The sequence below is a fragment of the Anser brachyrhynchus genome (genome assembly GCF_964034855.1).
Source record: "Anser brachyrhynchus genome assembly, chromosome: 3".
Taxonomy (NCBI): domain Eukaryota; kingdom Metazoa; phylum Chordata; class Aves; order Anseriformes; family Anatidae; genus Anser; species Anser brachyrhynchus.
Window position 1 is genome coordinate 40,132,211 of NC_137696.1, and position 14,674 is coordinate 40,146,884.

Sequence of the window (14,674 nt, forward strand, 5' to 3'; positions counted from 1 at the left end):
GGAGCAGCCTTGCATAATAATATCCAGCAGGAGAAAAAGCATCACGATAAAATCAGCATTATTATTCATAGACCTGTCATGAACAGTCTGTTTACTGCACTTGATTCAGCAAGGAAATACTGGTTTCCCATAGATTGAACTGTGCATTTCAAAACAGCAAAGTGTCCTGCCCTTTCAACCATACTGTACATACATGCATAGTAGGGAACTCTGAAATTATGCTGTTTTGAAAATCATTTGAGAGAGTGAGATAAACAATGGCACTACAATTTTGCAATTTCCCACACTGAAAAACATCAGTAGATGTGTTTGTGTCCACTGAGCATGCAATCATTGCTCTGGAATCACTTTTTGATATTCAGCCTCATTAGAAGTAGAGAGGAATTTCCTGACGAACCATTTTTTCATTGCAAAAATGCAGATTCACTGAAGCCCTTTGCAATGATGGGCCATGTTACATGGATCTTTCATTAGCAAAGATGCGACCATGGCAGGGTTGCACAACAGTGCTCTGCCCCAGGGGATGTACCAGTCTGCTTTGGGGAGAATATCAGAGCCCTGCTGAAACCCAGGTGCCCCACACAGACTGCTGCCCACAACCCCTCTGTGCCCCAGCTGGTAGGCTGCTCTGTGGAGACTCTTCCTGTTCAGTTCCTTCACAGCTGAAGAAACAGCAGAATGTGGTTGCGTACCCATCCTTGGCTTAGTTCTCCTCTTGCAAAAGGAGAACGCTGTAGACATGGAATCTCTGTGACATCAAAATGAGGATTTGTTTTGTTTTGTAAATTATTCTGTGGGACAGAAACTTGGTATGTTTGAAGTGGCTGATTATATCACTATCTTCTCTGGAAGCTGGATGGCTTAGAGTAAATAAATGGGGAATTAATACAAAAGAATTAAGGAAACACCAAGGGAAGAAAGATGGAAAATGTTTTATATAGAGGAGCTAGGTTCAATGTTAGTGATACGGGGAGACAGAAGCATGACCCACAATTCTTACATAAAAGAAGTGAAGATACTGTCAACAAGCTACCCTCTACATGTTAATTTTGGAGACCCTGAAGATAACCCTCTTTCTGCATAGCTTAAGCCATCCAGCAGAGACTAAAGCCCCACTAAACCACACCAAGGGCCAGAAATTCAGGTGCTGTTAGAGTAAGGTGATCATTTACTAGCTGCAGAAATACATTCCCACCTACTAGGAGAATGAACTTGAAAAACATGTGATTGCAATAGTGTGGGAAAAATAAATAAATAAGTAAAACACAAAACCCACAACTTTTCTGGAGAGCCCTTCGAGACAAACACATCTCTCCACTCTCCCACTGTAGTCCTGTGGTTGTTGCTTCAGCATACAACACCAGTCAGAAACTGGAGCTCAGGGCCCAGCAGCAAGGTTGCTTTTAGAGGAGAAGTCAGTGTTGGGATCAGCACCTTCCTGGAGCAAGAACTGCTTATTCCCAGATGGGGGACATTCACCCCACATTACTGCAGGGTTACGGAGCTGAAGAGCACAGTAACCTCATTTTGTGCAGAGAACAGCTGTCCTGGCTACTTCTCTCCTTGATTCAGACTTATGGACTTAGTCTCTATATTTTTCTATACAAACTCTGCTTTCTCTTCTGCATAGTAAAATCATGCCAGTTGAATACCCAGATATTCATCCTACCATTGTACAAACATTTTTTAATACATCATACACATTTTTCTGTGTATTTGCAAGTTAAGCTACTACTTTGGCTATGGTTGTCATTTGTAAGACCAGTTTCTGTACACTACACACCTATAGCCAAATATATTTATTATTTCTTCTTCTTTCCCCCCAAGTTTTATCATCATTGCAAGATGATTCCAGTGAATACAATTATTTCCATGCTCTCGAGATAAGGGTCCCATTACCCTGATTGATTTACAGAAATAACGTGAAACAGAGTCTTCCAAAGCAAGATGGGAAATGTGGGGGAAAAAAAAAAAGGTTATATCCATTTTATAGACAAACATAGTCACAGAGGGTGCAACTACAAAGCGTTTGGTAGTTTCATTCTCATTTAGTTTGAAGTCCAAATTACCCAGAGCCAGCTGCGTCCATATGGCCTGTAGAGATCAAGTTGGGCTATAAGCTACCATTTATTATGCATCTGTGTTTTCCTCCTTGGAAAACCAGCTGGCTCACTCCAGTCTAGTCAGAGCATGAGTCATCTGAAGATATACGGTTGGCTGGGGATCCTGGAGTCATGTGTGGAGCTACAACCATGACAATATGGATGTAACTGGAGACCAGTTATCTTGCAAACATATTCTTCAGCTGCAAAACTCAAGGATGCTTTAAAATCTGTGTTCACTTGCATGGACTTGAAAATGAACAGATCAGATTCACTCAGCCTTAATATACATACAAAATACAGTGAGTTACTCTTTTATTGTTGATGAATTTAAGAAGATAGAATATGCTAAAAAATGAAAACCTTCCCTCTGAGCCTTCATAAAGAACATTTTCTGAATCAAGTAAATGATACTTCAGAGTAAATATTTGCTTAGCACACACTCAAGGAAGAATATATAGTAGTATGTGAAAGCTAGTGCAGTACTGAAAAAATGATCCAGGAAAAACAACATGTGAACAATGGTGACCAAGAGGCCTCAGAATAAACCATATGATAGTTACTGACAATTATATCTGTTTTCAACTAACAGTGACTGGGTCTGGCAATGCAACTGTCCTGCAGGCAGTGCAGCTAGTTACAGTACACTTCCTGAGGTCTTTCCCAGGAAACTAGATGCCCTTGAAACATATAAGGGAAAAAATGAAATGTATGGGTGAGCAAAAGGAGAAAGGAGGCAGTGAAAAGGAGCTATAGTTGCCATGCACTGGGTTTCAACAGAACAATACCTATGATTTCAGCTGTGTAACTCTGAAATTATAATTATGAAAAAAATAATAATTTAAAAAGACAGAAGATAAGCAGACACTGTTTCCCATATAAACTAGCCCAGCTGTTAAAAGGATGGAGAAAAATGTCAACTAACGTGCAAAAATGAAGAAAAATAGAAGTGGATACAACAAAAAATTTGCCCACTGCAAGGTTTTTAAAAAGAACACTTTACTTACAGAATTAACACACGAGAAGTAACTTGTGGAGAGATGCATATTCAGCAGATTTTCTTTCTTATTTTATTCGTTGTTTGGTCAGTTGAAGGCCTGGAGGCAATAAATTCCACTTGTACAGAATTCAGCAGTGATAAATAGCTTGCAATTCAGTGAACCCCTAGTTGTGCTTGAGGCATTAGCATTTAGATGTTTCACATATACAGCAATGTCTATTTGTTCTGTGTGGGAAAGCGGGTGACGACCCCACCAGGACATTTTCTATGCAAGTGAAAACTGCTTCCCTTTGAATTATGCATCCATCAGTAATGTTATTAATCCTTACAGCAATTTCTTCATTATGATATTTTCAAGTTATAATATCATGTAGAAGATTAAGATATAAGAATCTGCTTATAAATTTTCTACACATCCATATTCGTATAATACCTATGAAAATGTGGAAGCTTTTTTTTTTAAAGAAAAAAAAACTGATTGATTGCTAAGACTTTGTGAATGAATTTCTTTTTGAAGTTAAGAAGTGTCTTAAGCTGAACGTATATTTTCAGATTCAGATAGGGTACTTGGAAGTTACATGCAAACTTTATGCCATGGTAAATAAGTTGTAGTGGTAGTGTCATAAACCATGAAAATAAAACAAACAATTTTTCTATTTACTCAATAGGGGTAATATATTGTAGGCTGCAGTTTAAAATTTATATTTCAACTGCCATGCAACAACAGTTATAGGAAAGGATATAATGGTAACTAGACTGTTGGTTACTAGTTTTTATTTCCTCTAATTCCTTATTCTGTTGTAGTCAGATTTTAAAAGTATCTAATTTGTCATGAGTCATTCTCCTTGTATAGAATGACTGTTGCACTAGCAGGGAAAGAACGGGTGGTAGCAGAGCAGGTAAGCTTATAAACTAGATAAGATAAGTTCATAAGGGGGAAGTGGAAGCTGTTCCTAAATGTAGATTGCTTACCTATTTTCTTCCTCCTTCAAAAGCTAGCAACACTGGGAGGTGAAGAAAGAACTTACTGTTTGGCAAACTGAACTTCCAGGAGCTGAAGAGACTCTATGAAAATGCTCCATAATATTACTAGGATTTATTATTATTATTAATGCCAAGAGCATTCTATTATGTTAAAAATAATTTAAGGTTGCCAAGCCAAGTACTCAGAAACTAGAAAATGAAAATGAATGAAATCTTAACTCTTCCTGCTTATGCATATGAATTATGATTTCTCGTTAATATGACTGAAAGAACTAGTGTTTTTTTTTTGTTTTGTTTTTTTTCCAGTTCCCAAGGATGTGCTAAGCATTGAGATATCATGATAAATGCTATTGAAAACATTAGCAGGAAGTTACTATGAAATGCAATCTTCAGTGCTGGGGAATTGTTGGAAAAGGCTTTCACTTTTTTTTTTTGTTTGTTTCACTTTTTATAGTGAAACAAAAATAAAAAATTCAAACAAATATATCATTTAAGTACTCCTGAGGTATTTAAAGTGAAAGAGTTTCAAATACCTCAACAGGAGTTGGATGAAGATGAACAAAGCTGAACGAGACATTGATCAAGTAAAAGGGAAAAAAAAAACGGAATTTTCATCATGTAATTAAAGCTACATCATTATGCTCAGGAATGCTGTTGGGAAACCAGTCTTATTGCTGGTATTTCTTACTTCTTAACTGCTTGATTTGGCATTCTTAACAGCAGTCCTTTAACAACGTCTTTTTTAATGAAATCTACCCATGCTTCTGGACGTGATGCTAGGCTGCAGTTCTATATAGTAGAAAATTATTTTATCCTCGGAGCCACCAGCAGAGAACAGCATATTAAAAGTGTAATTCACTTACTGAAAAATTCTCTCGTTGTTTTTGCCACATTCAATTTCAGAATTTACTTCTCAGCTCTGAGGCTCAGGGAAGTCTAATCTAGCAAAAAAATGCTTAACACTTGTCACGGCTCTTGCTAAATACCATCTTTGTGCTGTTTGGAGGCAGTGCCGGGGCCACATTGCCCAAAAGAATGAGAGCAATTTCAGAGCTGTTTAAGAGGCCATTTGGAAGTCTCCTATATGTCTAGAAGGAATCATGTCATGTTAAAAATCGATCACGTCAGTGTAGAACTCAGTCCCATCCCAGCCCAGTACCTGGTTTGCAGCCAGAACACTCTTGTTTCCGAGTGCTTGGAAGGGAGCAGTTTGGAGCTGCTCTAAAGCTGGAAGAGCACAGAGGGATTTGTATTCTGACTTTGCACTCTGTGCACTGGTTATGCCTTCAGTTGGCCAACAAATGAGTTAAATGTCATCATATATAGTACTTTACTACTGTATATAAGCATACAAAAGTTATACACCTGCTCAAAATTACAGCTAGACAAGTGAAAATAGCCAAAAATGGAAAACCAGAGGAAAAGCTTGTTTAGGAGTACATTTCATAACTACCATTGCTGTAGATCAAAATAGTGGGTGGTGGAAATAAAACATAAAGATGCAACAAAACAATGAAAAAATAGCTTACACTTCCACACCTTGTGGAGGTTTTCACACCAGTCATGAAAGGGTCAATGAGAGGAGTGTGGGGCTGTAGAAAACACTAGGAAGAACTAGCAGTTCTTTGCTACCCAGTTTTGAGAGCCTCTCCAAGAAAACCAGAGAGTACTAAAATGATCCTGATATTATTGCTGGTTTCAGCTAAGCCCTGATCTGACTGGAAGGTGAGACTTACATTATTGCTTTGCACCTCATTCCTTGTCTTTCCTATCTCTCTCCTTTAATATCCTTAGATAACTAAGTAGATTAACAGACTTCGGCTTAGCTGGTCCAGATTGCATCATTTGTAACCCTACAGCCATAGGCACTTGATTGCTCTAGTAACGTTAAAAAAACTCACAATGGTACACGTTTGCTGTATTTCAGTCATAGTACCATTTGCTGTGATAATCACTCTTAAGCAGGTGTGCAACACCCTGAACCTAAGATAGAAGCTTCCTTTTCAATCTTCCTGTCTCCTTTTATGTATTTTGTTTGCACTGTCTGCAAAGAATCTGCTTCAGACCTTAGTAGCCAAAAAAAGACTCTAGTGCATCTCAGCTAACGTATTTTTCTTAATGTAATTCATTCGTAATGTTACTATTAGTATCTTTAATATAATTTAAAACAACGTCTGACAGACTTTTCTCTTGCTAAAGAGAAAAGACTTCTGCTAAAGAGAAAAGAGTAAAGGATATCTTTGAGTTTAAGTTGCCCTTACTATCTCATGCTGAAGTGTTCTTTTTTATATACTTTTTTTTTCTGTTTTTAATTTACATATATTTACTAAAATACTTGAAGAACTTTAAAATGGTAACTCTGACATTCTACTGAACAGACTGACATCTCTCTGTGATCAAAACCTCCCAAATTGTTACATGGGTCACATTAACATTTTTTTTTTTTTCCTGTGTGGAGCCAGTTGTTCAAATAAATAGAAAAAAAATTAAAAACCATAACTTTTTCTGCAAAGATGGGTACAAAAGAGAGAATGTGTAGAATCTTGCAAGGATGCTGCTGGGTTTTCCTTTTCAGAAAATGCCCTATTTTTGTTGTTCTCCTAACATGCCTCAGGAAGAAATGTTCCCAGCACTAGGAAACTGAAAGGAAAGAACTTCACATCTGACAGCTGAAAACAGTGGGAGCTGGGAAGCGCAGGTGGGAGGGACAAGTCACTGCTTCTTACAATATTACAGCGAAGTATACTTGTAAGTTAAAGTATAAAATAAAATCTCAGATCTACAATTTACACTTAAATTAAGCCAAGAGGACTTAATATCCAGATCATTAAAGGGATCAATTATTTACCTTCTTTTTATTTTTATTTTTTTATTTTTTTAATGTAAAGGATAAGGTTAGTGAAGTCTATGAACGTGTCCCTCACTAGATTTAACAAAGCAATATGGGAAGGTCTGCCTGTTGCCTGAAAAATTGAGCATGTCTTTTGGTTAGTATTTTCTTGTAGAAATAGTTTGCCTCACCTGAGGAAAAATATATATATATATATTTTAAAAAGACCTGCTGTGAGAAAAATCTGTGCAAAACAACAAGGCTACTGAAACCTCCCCAGAAGCAGGAGGCACCCAGTTCCTCTGCATGCCTGCAGAGGTTTAGGGTTTGAGAATGTTCTCCGTGACTCACATTCTGCAGGTGATTATATGCACTAGGGCTGTAAATCATTTACCAAAAAAAGCAGGTGGCAACCTGATTAACACACACTGAGTAGGGAGGGAGACATAAATTACTTAAAAACTCTTTTCTGAGTGAGTCATGAATGCTTAAAGCTACAGCTGAAGCATGGTTGAATGTGATCAAACAAAAGTTCCATTGTAAAGGCTTTGTGAAAAAGGTTTTAAACTATTTAAACAATTTCTGAGAGAGAATAATAAAGATTCTCTATTTGGCTACCTGCAGACGTAAAAATAAATTACTTACTACAGCGCTTACTTCACCAATTGTTACCCAACCTACGCAGTTTCAGTTGTGCAAAGAAAAGAAATAATCTGAGAATATCACATTACTTGCATTAACATTTAAGACAGGTTTGTAGCCCCATAAGCAGTAAACTTGGTCCATTAGTGAGCAACAAAAGAATCAGTTGCAGAGTTGAGTGGTTTTCCTCTAAAGCACTGTGCTTCCAGCTCATTAAATCCAAGAGTACTATCATCTAAACTGAGGAAGAAGAGACAGCCCATTATGATTGCGTAGTGTAAATTTGGAGTTATGTTTCAGTGACAAGCCTGAAGTGGTTAGTTGACTTTGCTGGACAGATCCTCATCCCTCATTAAGTTCCCAGTATTTGATCTACATCCTAGTGAAATCAGTGGGAAAGCTGCCATTGCTTTATGAGTCTTCAAGCCTCAAGCATAGAACTGTTTTTTTGTTTGGTTGGTTTTGACATGGTTTAAACATAGACTAATATTGAGGGCTGATGAATAGCCTCAGAAGGAATAAGCTAGGATGCAAGTGAAAAGAAGATTCAGAACCATCAGAATAGTATAAATAAACTGGACACAGTGGAAAACGACCTCTTGCTTTTTAACATGGAGCTTGAAAAGCTGGAAAGGATGTCTATATTTCAGTTGCTGCCCAAAAGCGGAAGACAGCTTAGTCACCCAGGAGTCTCTTACAAGGCAATTGTTCCTAAACGGTAAAGGATTATTATTTACATTTGAGGGATTTCTGCAGTTCCCAACAGACTCCGTGAAAAGGGTCCTATTGGAAGTGTTGTGGTTTTTTTTTTTTTTTTTTTTTTTTGTATCGGGTTGGCGTGAGCCATGGTATTTAAAATTCATTTTGTTTTAGCAATAACCTAGGTGTTTATAGCTTTAAATATAGCTATAAATTATATAAACTTAATTAGCTACTTTCCACTTCCAACTGCATAATTTCTTCAAAAGTACAGATAAGAGACAACTGTGTTATAAAAGAGATAACAACCAAACTAAAGTTTTTCCTTAGATAAGTATTTTATATATTTACCAGATCAAAGGGCAGTAAAGGCAAAAGATAAGAGAAATGATAGCCAGGTACAAAGGCTGAAGGATACTTGGCATCTGTATGCTGAAGGTGACAGTGCCCACCTTCCCCAGGTAGCTCTGCTGCTTGCAGCCTCAGCCCAGGCCAGGATGGAGGTGGCTGTGGTGCGACTCCTGGCAGCGAGTGGCATGTGTGGTTTCACCCTGCAGAAATCAGCTGGTGCCAAGAAGGGTCTGCAGCCTGCCTAGCCAGCTGTGGGATGGCTACGGCCATCAGCTCTTTTCCAGGTCAGGACAAAGAAACTGCACAGGCATGTTGCAGCACTACTGTGGTTACCTCTGAAAATCTGAAACTCAGTGCACTGGTATGGCTCTTTAAGCCAGGGAGTCCGTCCCAGATCTGCCATTCTCCTAATAAGATTCAGATACACATTGCTCTTTTGCTGAGGGCTGTGCTGTCCTCTCTATTGCCTGAGCTACCCTTCTTGCTATTTCCAGGTTGGTCTGAATGTGCTGGCACTGAGTATCCACTCCCTTGGTAACAGTGCTCTGCTCTAAATCCTATGCTACAGCCAGCTGAGCATCCTGCTTGATGCTCAAGACAACCTCTCCTCTTGGTTTTGGAAGACTTCCTTTAGCTGCTTTAATATAGTCTTTTTTTTCCCCAAAAATATGCCTTTTGCTATTGCCTGTGAAACACAGGCTTTACTGACAGCAGAACTTAACAAGGGTGGGTTTCTACTTTCAGGAACTCCTTAGGTATAAGCAAGTCATCACAACAGTAATTAGGCTCTCCGCTGATAAACACTGTAAGACTTCAAAAGAGGCATCATTCAGTTTCTGGAGGCTCTGGTTAGGCTTGCTGGGTACGCAGGCTGATCCAGGATCACCAAAATTCATTGCTATTGGGTATCTATGCTGTGTGCATGTGAAATATGACTGCTTGACACCATCAGTGTCAATTAAGCTGATCTGAAGGAACAAAGCTAATGAGACATGCCTTGTCTAGAGCTGCATTTAATGCTCCACAGTAAAGAACATCAAAAATGATTGAATTTTCTAAATGACCTATTTCATTTTAATCAATCATGGAAAAGGAATTTCCAAAATAAGAGAAAGAATTAGGCACTTCTCCCTACATGTTCTGGAGCAGCTTGATTTCACACTCCTGTTTCCAGATCAGCTAATTAAACACAGGTGCAAGCTCAGATGTTGCTCCATCTTTTAAATATTCTAATGCATTCTAGCTGACAGGAACACAGAAAGCCATTGGTGTTGTAATTGACCCATGGGCAAATGACAGAGATAATGAACACCATAGCTGCCAATCTGTGCAAAACACACCTAACACCTTTTCCTGGTAAACATAAAGTCTAGGGACCATAGGTTTTCCATCCTCACATATTGGGATAGTTTCTTCCTTTCCTCTCACTCTTAGTCTTATCTGTATATCTGTAAATTAGGAAGAGTCATTTACAGCAACAGAAGGCCAGATCCTGTGTTGATCTAAATCAACACAGCTCCGTGGCTCCGTGGCTCCTCGGCCACTTGCCGAGGCGACCGGCTCCGGGGCAGACGCGTGCTGCAACGGAGCGCGGGATCGGGACAGGCAGGGCTATTTTTCGGGCATCGAGCCTACGTGAGGGAGCCGCCAGGCACCGGCAGCCCTCGTGAGGGAGGCTGACGAGGCGTAGGCGGAGCCAGCAGCGTCAGCGACAGCTCCTCCCCCTGGCCGTTCAAAGGCAGCCCTTAGGGAGCGCGAGCGACCAGGAGCGCGGTGAACAGGGCTGGCAAACAGGGAGTGATGCGGCAGTTAGCGAGGCATTGAGCGTGGGCAGGGCGGGCAGGAAGGGCGGAGCGCTCACACCCGCCCATAGGGACAACTCCTCCAACGGCACTCTCCCGTCAGCTGGGCTGCGATGGTCTCCACCAGGCACGGTGCTTTCTCTAGGAAGTCAGTACACACCCAGACCGACTGCCCGCCAAAACATGCGGCAGTTCAGGTCTCCGGATGCGGGGAGTGTCTGAGCCTCTTGCTGCCATCGGCGGGAGGCAGAGAGACTGCTTGCGTGAGGTGCGAGCAGGTGGACGACCTGGTCCGCATGGTGGCGGAGCTCAAGGAGGAGGTGCAGAGGCTGAGGGATATCAGGGAGTGCGAGCGGGAGATAGACTGGTGGAGCGACTCCCTGCAGGACCGGAGGGAGAGGGACCAGGGTGAGACGCTCCAAAGGGGGGTGGACCCCCTGCCCTGTCGCCATCGGGCAGAGGGAGGGGACCTGCGAGTTGAGGAGGAATGGAGACAGGTCCCTGCTCGACCTCGCAGGAGATGCCCTCCCCTTCCGGTGCCGCCTTCCCAGGTGCCCTTGAACAATAGGTTTGAGGCCCTGGAGCTGGAGAGACCGGTGGGTGAGGATGAGGTAGGAAGCCTACCCAGGAGGATGCCTGAGGTGAGGAAGTTGACTCCACGCCTCAGGACTGCCTCCACCAAGAAAGAAAGAAGGGTGATTGTTGTGGGCGACTCCCTCCTCAGGGGAACGGAGGGCCCTATTTGTCGGCCTGACCCCACACATAGGGAAGTCTGCTGTCTCCCTGGGGCCAGGGTCAGAGACATTACCAGGAAGCTTCCAAACCTGGTTCGCCCCTCTGACTATTACCCGCTTTTGATAGTCCAGGCTGGCAGTGACGATGTTGAAAAGAGAAGCCTCAAGGCTATCAAACAGGACTATAGGGGGCTGGGACGATTGGTGGAGGGAGCGGGAGTGCAGGTGGTGTTTTCGTCCATCCCTACGGGGGAAGGGAGAGGCACGGAGAGGACATGGAAAGCTCGCTTGGTTAATAGGTGGCTCAGAGGCTTGTGCCAGCACAGAAATTTTGGGTTTTTTCACCATGGGGAGCTTTACTCGGAACCCGGCCTGATGGCCCCAGACGGGTCCCTATCTCCAAGGGGAAAACGGATCCTAGGCCAGGAGCTGGCAGGACTCATAGAGAGAGCTTTAAACTAGGTAAGAAGGGGGACGGGGCTCAAACAAGGCTTGTTGGAGCTGTGCCGGGGGAAACAATGGCTAGGCCGGGGAAGAAGGCGATGGCCCAGGTGAAGTGCATCTACACTAATGCACGCAGCATGGGTAACAAACAGGAGGAGCTGGAAGCCATTGTGCAGCAGGCAGGCTACGACTTGGTTGCCATCACGGAGACGTGGTGGGACCGCTCCCACGACTGGAGTGCTGCAATGCCTGGCTATCGGCTCTTCAGGAGGGACAGGCAGCACAGAGGGGGTGGTGGCGTGGCTCTCTACATTAGAGAATCTTTTGATGTTGATGTTGTGGAACTCCAGGCTGGGAATGATAAGGTTGAATCCCTGTGGGTTAGGATCCGCGGGAAGGCCGGCAAGGCTAGCTTCCTGGTCGGGGTCTGTTATAGACCGCCAAACCAGGATGAGGAGACGGATGAGGAGTTTTATAGGCAACTGACAGAAGTTGCAAAATCGTCGGCGCTTGTCCTCGTGGGGGACTTCAACTTCCCGGACATATCCTGGAAACACAACACGGCACAGAGAAAGCAGTCTAGGAGGTTTCTGGAGAGCGTGGGAGATAGCTTCCTGACGCAGCTGGTCAGTGAACCTACCAGGGGTGGTGCCCCGCTAGACCTTCTCTTCACAAATAGAGAAGGACTGGTGGGAGATGTGGCGGTCGGAAACTGTCTTGGGCAGAGTGACCACGAAATGGTAGAGTTCTCTATTCTTGGCGAGGCCAGGAAGGGGACCAGTAAAACTGCTGTATTGGACTTCCGGAGGGCTGACTTCGAGCTGCTCAGGACGCTGGTTGGCCGAGTCCCTTGGGAGGCGGTTCTGAAGGGCAGAGGAGTCCAGGAAGGCTGGGCGCTCCTCAAGAAGGAAATCGTGATGGCACAGGAGCGGTCCGTCCCCACGTGTCCAAAGACGAGCCGGCGTGGAAGAAGACCGGCCTGGCTCAACAGAGAGTTGCGGCTTGTGCTTAGCAGAAAAAAGAGGGTTTATAATCTTTGGAAAAAAGGGCGGGCCACTGAGGAGGACTACAAGGATGTAGCGAGGCTGTGCAGGGAGAAAATTAGAAAGGCCAAAGCTCATCTGGAGCTCAACCTGGCTACTGCCGTTAAAGACAACAAAAAATCCTTTTACAAATATATCAACGCGAAACGGAGGACTAAGGAGAATCTCCATCCTTTACTGGATGCGAGGGGAAACCTAGTTACTAAGGATGAGGAAAAGGCTGAGGTGCTTAATGCCGCCTTTGCCTCAGTCTTTAGCGGCAATACCGGTTGTTCTCTGGATACCCAGTGCCTTGAGCTGGTGGAAGGGGATGGGGAGCAGGACGTGGCCTTCGCTATCCATGAGGAAATGGTTGGCGACCTGCTACGGAGCTTGGATGTGCGCAAGTCGATGGGGCCGGATGGGATGCACCCGAGGGTACTGAAAGAACTGGTGGAGGAGCTGGCCGAGCCGCTTTCCATCATTTATCGGCAGTCCTGGCTATTGGGGGAGGTCCCAGTTGACTGGCGGCTAGCCAATGTGACGCCCATCTACAAGAAGGGCCGCAGGGCAGACCCGGAGAACTATAGGCCTGTCAGTTTGACCTCAGTGCCAAGAAAGCTCATGGAGCAGATTATCTTGAGGGTCATCACGTGGCACTTGCAGGGCAAGCAGGCGATCAGGCCCAGTCAGCATGGGTTTATGAAAGGCAGGTCCTGCTTGATGAACCTGATCTCCTTCTATGACCAAGTGACGCGCTTGGTGGATGAGGGAAAGGCTGTGGATGTGGTTTACCTTGACCTCAGTAAGGCTTTTGACACAGTTCCCCACAACATTCTCCTCAAGAAACTGACTGCTCGGGGCTTGGACTGGCATACGCTTCGCTGGGTTAGAAACTGGCTGGATAGCCGGGCCCAGAGAGTTGTGGTGAATGGAGTCAAATCTGGTTGGAGGCCGGTCACTAGTGGAGTCCCCCAGGGCTCGGTACTGGGGCCGGTCCTCTTTAATATCTTTATCGATGATCTGGATGAGGGCGTCCAGTGCACCCTCAGTAAGTTTGCAGATGACACCAAGCTAAGTGCGTGTGTCGATCTGCTCGAGGGCAGGAAGGCTCTGCAGGAGGATCTGGATAGGCTGGAGCGATGGGCTGAGGTCAACTGTATGAAGTTCAGCAAGGCCAAGTGCCGGGTCCTGCACCTGGGGCGCAACAACCCCAAGCAGAGCTACAGGCTGGGAGATGAGTGGCTGGAAAGCTGCCTGGCCGAGAGGGACCTGGGAGTATTGGTTGATAGTCGGCTGAATATGAGCCAGCAGTGTGCCCAGGTGGCCAAGAAGGCCAACAGCATCCTGGCCTGCATAAGAAGCAGTATGGCCAGCAGGTCTAGGGAAGTGATTGTGCCCCTGTACTCGGCTCTGGTGAGGCCGCACCTCGATTACTGTGTTCAGTTTTGGGCCCCTCGCTACAGGAAGGACATGGACGTGCTCGAGCGAGTCCAGAGAAGGGCGACCAAGCTGGTGAGGGGTCTGGAGAACAAGTCTTACGAGGAGCGGCTGAGGGAGCTGGGATTGTTCAGCCTGGAGAAGAGGAGGCTCAGGGGCGACCTTATCGCTCTCTACAGTTACCTTAAAGGAGGCTGTAAAGAGGTGGGGGTTGGTCTGTTCTCCTACGTGCCTGGTGACAGGACGAGGGGGAATGGGCGAAAGTTGCGACAGGGGAGTTTTAGGTTGGATGTTAGGAAGTACTTCTTTACCGAAAGGGTTATTAAGCATTGGAACGGGCTGCCCAGGGAGGTGGTGGAGTCACCATCCCTGGAGGTCTTTAAAAGACGTTTAGATGTAGAGCTTAGCGATATGGTTTAGTGGAGTACTTAGTGTTAGTTCGGAGGTTGGACTCGATGATCTTGAGGTCTCTTCCAACCTAGAAATCTGTGATACTGTGTGATACTGTGTGAAGGCCAGATCCTGTGTTGATCTAAATCAACACAGCTCCGTGGCTGTAATCTTGGCTGCAGTGTGCATACCCAGCTGAAGGAACAGCTTCAGTCTTCTGTTCTGTGGAGATCT